At 45.2% G+C, this 10,251-nt stretch overlaps 1 pseudogene; it reads right to left on the minus strand.

The window, feature by feature from the left end:
- Positions 1–738: 738 nt before the first annotated feature.
- On the minus strand, positions 739–7,299 carry LOC114611061 (annotated as a pseudogene).
- Between the last annotated feature and the right edge of the window lie 2,952 nt (positions 7,300–10,251).

The following is a 10,251-nucleotide window of genomic DNA, read 5'->3' on the forward strand; positions in this document are numbered from 1 at the left end:
GCTCTGTTGAGAACAGTTTTGATCAAATCTTTTGGGGTAGGGACTGAATGGGGACTAATAAACTGAGTTTGTTGACCGCTCTGAACTTTCCTTTGCCTATCACTCACTGAGAATAATGAGAGCTGAGAGAAGAATGAAGTGACCGAATCCATGCTCAAGACACTTAGAAACTGTTAGAAAACAGAAGCATGTGCCAGCTCTCTGGAATTGTCCTCAGACAACTGTCAGCACCAGGGTCAGCTCCAGAACTCCAGGAGATTTCAGGAACTCCAAAGATGGGATGAAATGGCCTTCCGCTCGGCCCTGAACAAAGAGACCGCCATCCTCCTGCAGACCCAGGAAGGGGATGTGATGATGTTTGGAACCTCTTGAGTCTCAAAGTTGAAGATAGGTGACTGATCCCTAACCCACACAGATTGACTCCAAGTCTGGGTATTTCACACTCACCTCAGCTTACCTTTCCTCTAAGTGTAAAAGATTCCCTGATTTATTGGATCCAGGTTCTTTCATTTATAGCCCCTGATGCACTAAATCATGGAACATTCCAGAAAAGAGGTGCTCTTGATAACACAAGAATTTTCTACATATTTCACTCCAGAGATTATGGTGGGAGGGATACCGAGCTCAGATGTGCATGTCCCCATCTGTTAGGAGCAGCACAGCTGGTGGGTGCACCTGGGAGGAATCTCGAATGAAAACACTGCCATTGGACTTGATGGTAATGAAATATGTCGGCCATCAGCTCCGTAACTGGGTGGCCTCCCTGGGCAGCAAAGTGCTGTGTGAAGTTACACCTCTGGCCATTCTGTGGGGCTTTCCCACTGGGAAAGCCTCATAAATATTCTCTGAGAACTGCTTGATAAGCCCTGGGGAGGCAAAGTGCAGTGTGAACAGAGACCCTGCCTCAGGAATGGGCATCAGAGCTCTGGGAGAAGTGGAGGGAGGGCTCAGAAGTCCCTCTTGGGGGCTCAGCTGTCTGTAAATGAAGTGCAATAGTGCAATTCTGGGCGCATACAGAAGGTTTTCTTCCAGGTATGGTCCTGACAGTGCAGTACCTCTTCCCAGCTGGTTACAGACTGCAGGAAGGCCAAATGGTCCCTGCCACTGTCATGGCTCAGCAATGCCTTCACTTGGGAGAGGAGAATGTTGTACAGGGGTTAGCAGAGTGACTAGATTCCATCTCAGGACAATGGGTGAGGTGTGAATAGACACAAGAGAGCTATAGGAAGCACTGGGTCTAACCTTGTCTACCTCTGCCCTCGGGTAAGGCAGGAAACAACCACCAACAGTAGGTGCAGGCATTGTAAGCTGGCAGCCAACTCTATGGCCTTAGCCAGTAGGGGGTTAGTAGAGATGTGGGCCAGGTGTTACCCCAAGGTGGTTAGGTATTCATGCTGGTCCAACACCCCTGCAACAGCTCAGCTATCAGTCCCTCCCACAAGCCACTCCACAGCCCAACCATTTCTACCCTCCATCTACCAGTCTTCTGGAGCAGTATCACAGCCTCATCCACTGCCTTGATATTTGTACTCTCCACAGGCTTAGAGCAAAAAGAACCATGGTCTCATGAGCCTGTGTCCTATCTGTTTTTTCCAGGAGCCAGCCATTCCCTAGCCCTGCCTCCGCTGCACTATCTTTTCAGGCATGTGGATTTTGGCTTGCAGCATCAGGTTCTCAAGAGGTGTGCCCAGGATCTCTGGTACTTGGAAAGGGACCATTTTTTCCAGCTGGCTCCTCTGGGAACAAGTGGTAGGCAAAACCGGACTGGCAGCAGCCTGCCTTGCCCCAGCACTGAATCATATTTGCTCTTGACACCCACACAGTCTACAGGCAGGTCACCTGAGGAAAGGCAGAAAACCTACATGTGCTACAGGCCTTGTTGACCCACATCTTCAGTCACCCTCATCACCTCTCAACAAGAATATTACCCATATGTGTGGCCATCACAGAAAAAGAATGTCTACAGTAGATCTGGATTAGGGGCTACCTCAGAACTGGAATCATTCCCCAATGGGTTAGTTAGGCCCAAGAGAGAGGCGCCACCTTGGTCTTCAGGTCATAGTGTTCCTTCTTGGGCAGACTGCTGTCCATGACATGCACAATGTCGATAACTGTGATGGAAATTTCAGCAATGTTGGTGGCCAATACAATCTTGCATACCCCAAATGGAGGCTGTGGGAATATGGCCTTCTGACCTATCATGGGGATATTGGAGTGCACTGGTGCATAGCAAGATGCAAAAGGGCTTCACACACTGTTCAGCCAGAAGAGTTCCATATTGAAGGCAAGAATTTGGATCCCTCACCCAATCCTGGCCCTGATACAACTGAAGTCCAAATGATCAAAGTGAGAAACAAGTATAGGCTGGGTCACTCCCTACCACAGAGAGCAAGACTCAGTACTGTGCAGAAGCTCACCTGGCAAGATGAGGTACTTGCTTTCACACACGCCCAGGGCCTCCTGGAGCCATTGTTGATCGCCTCTGATTTCTTTCAAGCCAGGCAGAAATCACAGGATCCTACCTGTAAAGGGACCCTGCAGCCATGAGCTGGTTGGTCCAGCGAATAGGGAAAAGATGTAGCTGAAAATTAGGGGGAAGCACCCACCTGGCTCCCCATGGGCATCGATGTGCAGAACCAGATCAGTCACAAGGTCCAAATCAAGTGCACATTCATCTTCAGATTGGAGTGGGGGAAGAAAGACCACTCACAGTCATGGGGTAGAGGTCACACACAAGAACACAGTGAGGGTGAGCAGCTACTCAATGTGTAAACTCTAGCCCACACATACTTGTCCCACATAAAGCATGATTATAACCCAGTTTTTATCAAGGAGATAGGCTTGAGAAGAAAATAAAGATCTATAATAAGGCTAGGGAGGAGGGAATTAAAAGGAAAGTTCTAGATCCTGGAGTACAGGGGTATCCCTCACCTCAGGGTGCCAATGCCAGTGTGGGTATTGGTGTTTACCCAGCTTAGCCACAATGTCCTCCAGGTAGTGTTCCTTGATGGGATACATGAAGACAGGTACCTTGATAACAGGGCAGCCCCCAAAGTGTCAGGAAAATTGCTTATTATTTCTTGTAGCACTCAGAAGTACTAGCTGCAGGGCCAGATTGAGAACCTCCAGGCTCTTGAGCACAATCAGCAGGAAGTCTGTGTTCACATCCTGCTCATAGACCTCATCTACAATGATACGGCTCACACCCTCCAGGCTGGGGTTGCTCTGCAACTTCTGAAGCAGGATACCCATGGTGCAGAAGAGCAGTGCCCCACCTCAGGCTGGAGGCTTGCATTCCAAGAATACCTGGAAATCCACATTCTTCAGCAAGGAGGGGCCCAGTTCATGGCTGACCACAGACACAGCTGAGATCTGGCAAGGTTGTGTGATGATCACATTGCAATGGGCACCTTGACCCTCAGTCACATAGTGCTCCAATAGCAGTTGAGGTATACATGTGGCTTTCCCACTGCTTCTATCCCCAGAGATGTCTACCACTGGGTGTTGTTCAGTGGCACTGAGGATAGCATCCCAATGAGGATCCACAGGTAGCTGGGGGCCTTCTGCCAGATTGGCCCTCTCCTCCACCACAGCTCTAGTAGGCTCTGGCTCAGATGCACATCCTCTGCTTCCAACAGGGGCATGTATGGCTTGCCTGTGATTGGGTCATTCAAGGGCCCTGAATTCTTGCCAAAGGGCAAGGTGTCATCACTCTGCAGCTGGAGTTCTGAGAAATCCATGAATTATCCACCGGGTAGTTGAAGAAGCAGTAAAATGATAGACCACCTGCCTTCCTCCTCCATGCAGTCAGACCTCCAAAGGCTTCACCTGAGTTACATCATTGGGGTCCAATCCACAGAGCAGAGAACTTGGGCTGTGTCTGCCCTGACACCTCATAGGCCTGACTAAGGGGACTTAGGGCTAGGGGAATAAGGCTCCCTGCTCAGTAGGAAAAGAGGACTTCCTATGCCTGTTGTAGGCAGAAACAGACTTCAGTCTGGAGAGGGAGACAATGGGATGGAGGACAGGATGCTTACATGACTAGGAAAGGCCTCTACCTCGTGAAGATGGGCTCAGCCACCTGGATAGTACATGGCCGGCAATGGATCTCACCCAACTCATTCAAGGAGGCCAGGTTGTACATGGCATGGGTAAGTGGCTCATTGTTCCTGTCCACAAGGCCCAGGCTCTGTAGAAGGACATGTTATAGCTCAGTCTATATGCTTAGACCAGAAGGGCTCAGAATCTGAGGATGGTAAGCAATCTGTCATCTAGATTTTGGTTTTAGTGAATAAAGGATAAATGAGATACTAAGATAGTGTCATTCTCCACAAAGTTATTAAAAAGCCAACTAGTTAAAATTAATTTAGGTACTAAATTTTAGTCAGGCATGGTACTGCTGCCTAAAATCTCAGCACTCAGGAGGTAGAAGTAAGAAGCTTTCGCAAATTCCAGGCTAGCATGGGCTATACAGTATTACTCTATCTTAGGCTAATACATTGTTTTTTTAACAACTAAATGTTGCAGTGTGGCTCAAGAACAGCCTCTTGTAGTGTGTCCAAAGCCTTCATGTATCCCAGACCAATCTCACCTCCACAAACTCCCAACACATACTTGAGACAGTGAGGTGGACCTTTGAAGACCCTTCTCAACAAACTCTCCCTGTGTAGATTCACCATGGCTTCCTCACCCAAATCCTGCTAGCAGGTCCTGCTGGTAACTTTCTGGACAGTGTCCTCATCATACACATGGAATGCCCTGTAAATGTCTGAACATCATAAAATAGTCCCTTTAAAGCAAAATGCTTGTTTGCTTCACTACATGCTTAAAATCATCTCATGAGACGAAATATGACCTTTAAGAAAATGTGATTCCATCAGTTTTCCTTACCTTTGTGTTTCTCTCATGTGCAATGTCTCTGCTCAGTCCATACTCCCCACCCCGAAGGATGTCTTCCCACTTCCTCTACCTCTGCTATAACTAAAGACCCAGTGATTAGACCACCAAAGGCCCTAATGTTACCCCTTTGCTGTCTGCATGTGTCAGCTAGTCACCCAGCTGCCCAGCACTATGCCCCTTTCCAGACAGCTTCTCCCATGCTGTGAGTGGAATGTGTGCGTATGAACTGAAATTGTAGACTCCTAAACATGCTGCAGTGAGACCTAGCTCAGCACATCTACTTTCTCACTTCACCTCCTGTTTGCAACTCTTTTTGTTTTCTGAATTTGTTTTGTCTTTTGTTCTTGCCTTTTTTCCCCCTAAAGACAGAGTTTCTGTGTGTAGCCCTAGCTGTCCTAGAAACTCACTCTGAAGACCAGGATAGCCTGGAACTCAAGAGATCCACCTGCCTCTGCCTCCCAAGTGCTAGGATAAACTCTGAGTGCTGAGATTGAAGATGCACACCACTACTGCCACCAGCCCGCCAGTTTTTTGTTTCTATTTTTTTTATTACAGCTTTGTTATGTATTCCAGGCCAGCCTCGATCTTATGATGATCTTCTGCCTTGCCTCCCGAGTATTAGGATAATAGTATAAAGTAACACCAAGTCATGAAGTCCTTATATTCTCCATGTTGACAGCTGTACCTTTCACCATCAGAGGAATATAAGACATGGGTCCCCAAATCAAACTCACAAAGATACACCAGACCACTTAGTAAAGCAGGCTCATTTCACATTCTGCAAGCTGAAACTGAACCTTCATCACCATTCATCAGATGAACTCACTTCTCTTGTTAATCAGGCACAATGTTCACTCCAAATCAGTGCCATTAGCTAATGCCAAAGCTCCTTCTAGGGAACCGTTAGATAGAGCACAGTGGTATAGTGACCACCAAGCATAAGGAATACCATGTATTCAATCCCCAATACTAGGAAGAAAAATAAGTTTGACAGGCTTACGGATATTCACCGATAATCGGACCATTTGGGATGTTGAGACAAGACTGTGAGTTGGAAGCCAACCTGAGCAACATAGCAGGTACCAGGCCCAGCTGAGCTGTAGTATGGCCCTTTTGCAAATGAAAGCAGATAGAGGCTGGAGATATAGTTAAATTCGTTAGTCAGTCAGCTGACTAGCTAGGCAGTGGATGCAGAAAGACCAGAAATCAAGGTTATCCTCCACTGTGTAACAAGTACCATGTTAGCCTGGCAAACACCAGATCCTGTCTTGAGGAGGGCATGTTTTCGACTCAGTCTGATGGCCTGAGTTTGATTGCTGTGATTTGTATGGTAAAAAGAGTGACCTTACTCCTGCATATTTCCTCTGACCTCCACATGTATGCCATGGTGTATACAATTTAAAAATGTTTTAAAAAGGGGTGGAGGGGTGCACAACTTTTCAGATGAAGGACACACTGCCATCACCTTACTGTTTCTTCCTCAGTTTTCATTCTAGCTGCACATCAAGTTATCCTCTTGGCATGGTGAACAGGATCTCTCTGGGCACCTAGGCTCTGACCAAAAGTTAAGGCTAAGCTCCCAGGCATGGTCACTGTGCAGAGACTGGAAAAGCAGACATCAGAACAGAGTTGATAAATATGAGCAAGGATGGGACACCAGCTCCTTTCCTACCTGGGTAGAAACAGTTCAAGGCCTGGTGAGGTTTACTACCTAGAATGGTAGATCTACAGCACCAAAGAGCCATACCAGACTCGGCTCAACCAAACATGGTTCTGTATGTACTGTGACTTCCTTCTTGTCCCTCTGCTTTATATCCTTCATCCAATGACCCTGTATGACCCTAGTTCTGAACTTGCTTCTCAATTTCTGTATAGAAGATGAGGTTCATACAGTACTACTACTTGTCTTACTAACCCTAATCCAATTAGAACTTTCAGGAAAGTCTGGGGCTGAAGCTGTAAACAGGAGTCAAATCCTAGGCATGTCCTGACAGAGTAAAGGTTTTATACCTCTTTATCTGTCTGCCTGAGAGCCCTCCTGTAGCATCAGTGATGTTACTTACAGGCTAGGAATCAGGCACCCACTCCTACTCTTTCATACTCCTAACCCACCACCTGGTTCCAGATCTGGATCTTCTAATCAGCAGTGCCCACCTATACTGTACGGCTGTTTTCACTTCTCTTAGCCCTGCCCCATCACTAAAGCTCCTGTCCTGCTTAGCCTTGGGAGAGACAGGCACAAACACATGAGCTGCTCTGCTTGAGCTCACACCTTCAGGAGAGCCAACTCACCTTAGCTGTGTAGGAGGATACTGAATCTGAATCACTTTGTCCAGAAGGTTCTTGGGAAATGGAAACTGTGTCAATCAGAACTCTAATATCACTGTCTTCATCTGTCATTTCAAAGGAGAACCCCCCCCCCAATGAAGACAAACAGTTGAGGTTAAAAAAAATCTGCTGTTTTCCTAGGCAAGTTCTTTGGGCCTTCAAGGTTAGGACTTAGTGCTGATGTGACAGGTAGGTAGGAGGTATGAAATGATGGGGCCAGACTCTACTGCTTCTTTGGTCACACAGCAGAACCCACACTCCCCCAGCTTTTCCAGAGTGAAGGAAGCAGAGGAAGGGAGTAAGCAAAGTGGTCACTCTATGAACTGGAAAGAAGAGTCATGTGCAGTCTGCAGGAACCCAGCCATATCCTAAGACAGTAGTGTACTATCACATCCCATCCACTTATATAGGGGGAGATACACTGAACAACAAGATATGATGACTAAAATGTTGGGCAGAGCCCTCCCATATCTAAAGGCTTAGAAAATGTCAATCCAATGTCAAGATGTGGCGAGGGTCCTCGCATCCCTCTTAACAGAAATACCTTGAGTCCCTGAGTGGGTTGTGGGAGTCTTGATGGATCTTGGACAGAAACTCTGTCACATCAATGCTCTTATAGCTCTTCCTGCTTATCTTCCTCTTCCTCCCAGCCTAAGGATGGAGATAGTCCTCCAAGACTCCCTGGCTGAAAGTTTTTAGGATTCAGCTGCCACCAGGAAGTTGGAAGCATGGTGGGTTCTGGGTGCCACCAGCTGTCAACTGAAAACCCAAATGATCAGCTCACACTTGGCATTTGGCTGCACCAAACAGCTCATTCTGTGGACCCAGCAGACTCCAGTCCCATCGGGTAAAGAAAACTGTCAGGATCATACCATCATTACACCTCAGTCAGCTTGTGCTGGGCTCTGCTCTGCATATCTCAGCCCTGGCCAGAAATGGGAATAAAAAATACACTTAAATCAAGTATGATGGTGTACCCCTGTTATCCCAGCAATGGAAGCTAAAAGAGAAGGATCTTGCAATCCGGGCCAGCATTATCTACACAGTGAAACCATCTTAAAAATAACAGAAAGTAAGAGAAGGAAGGACAAAAGAAAGGGAATGGGAAAAGATCTTAGAAATGTCTAGATCTAATAGATATAGGGGCAAATGTATGAAACCCTATGTCTCCCAGGCCAAGGCAGGAAGATCATTTGAAATTATAAATAGATCTGTATGACTTGGTCTCAGTAAAACAAAAGTGAGAAATGAAATAAGCTAGTTCACTACACATCTTCAAAAGAATGAAACAGTGACAGAGCCCCTAGGCACACTGGCTTACTCCTACAGACACAGAACTCACTGAAGCAGATAAACAAAAGCTCAAGGCACAGCTGGATTTGTAGTTGAGACTAGCCTGAACAAAACAACCAAACAAAGCAATAAACAAAAGAGTAACAAAACCCCCATAAAACAAACAAAACAAAACAAAGCAAAAGAACAACAACAACAACAACAAAACCAAGGGGTGCACACCTTTAATCACAGCACTTAGGAAGCAGAGGCAGATGGATCTCTGGGTTTGAGGACAGCTTGATCTATAGAACAAGTCCTAGGACAACCAGGACTATACAAAGAAATCCTGTCTGGAAAAACCAAACAAACAAAGAACCAAGGAAGCAGAGGAGTATAAGATACAGCACACAGTGATCTGCAAAGCCACAGTAACAATTAGGAAATGAATGACTCACAATGTCAAATAGATGCCACTTCTAACACCAGAACCCTGTTAAACATATACTACAAAATAATCCAAAATATTTTTAAAACTGCCTGTAAAATGAATATTGAGTATGGATTCAAAAGTCAACGGATACTAAGTTCACGGGTGTTTATTGCAGTAATGTAACCAACAAAGAGATCATGGAGTAGGCTGCAGAGATGGCTCCACTGGTAGGAGAATGTGCTGCTTTCACAGAGGACCTTACCTCACAACAGCTTAAGATCTGAAGCTTGTTTCTTAGGTACTATATTCACATGAACACACTGTTTCACATACACATATACATATGCTTAAATGTAAAAGGTTTAGAAGCAGCAGCTCAATGATTAAAAGCACTAGATACTCTTCTAGAGGATCAGAGTTTAATTCCCAGCACACACATGGAGTGTCACAAACGTCTTTATGACTCCAGTCTCAAGGGATGTATCATCCTCTGCTAGCATCCATAGGTACCATACATGTACACACCTCCATAGGTACCATACATGTACACACAACATACATATATACATACCCATATAAACACACAAAAAAGTTAAAAATCTTTTTAAAAAGGAAGAAAGAAAAGGGCTACAATAAAGTAGTCAATGGTGAGTGGAAAGCTTGCCTTCCATGTGCCCTGGGTTCAGTCTTCAGCACAGCAAAACATACAGAAAAAAAGAAAACAAGATAAAATACAAATTTTAACAGTAGCAAAATGAATAATATACTTGGGTTAAGATGTTTATCCTAAGGAGATAGAATACTTGGACACTGAAAATAATAAATATAGAATGAAAACACACTCTATGAAATCCCTACCAAAACCACAAAGAAAACGTCAAACACAAAAACAACAAAAGTTCTAAAATCTACAAAGTACCACAACAGCTCCTATCATCCAAAACAATCTCAAGAAATACGATGTTAATGAAATTACACTTCCTTTCTTAAATACAAAGTTTAATAATCAGATGAACACAGAGTCTAGGTTGCCACATATCTTTAATTCCTTTGCCCTTTCCTGATCTTCATGAACACCATGCACAAGTGTGTTATACATGTATGCCAGCAATACACACAAAATAAATATCTTTAAAATATTTTCTCTCAGACCAGTGGTGGGGGCACACACATTCAATCCTAACACTTAAGATTATAGTCCCTGCACTTGGGCAAGTACACAGCCTGCTCTTCAATAGTCAATTCCAGACAAGTTGAGGTACAGTGAGACCACACCTGAGAAAAAATAAGTTGAGGCTTTTAAAATTTTATTTCTTTTT

The sequence above is a fragment of the Grammomys surdaster genome, unplaced genomic scaffold (genome assembly GCF_004785775.1).
Source record: "Grammomys surdaster isolate TR1022 unplaced genomic scaffold, NIH_TR_1.0 126076, whole genome shotgun sequence".
In the NCBI taxonomy this organism is placed as follows: Eukaryota; Metazoa; Chordata; class Mammalia; order Rodentia; family Muridae; genus Grammomys; species Grammomys surdaster.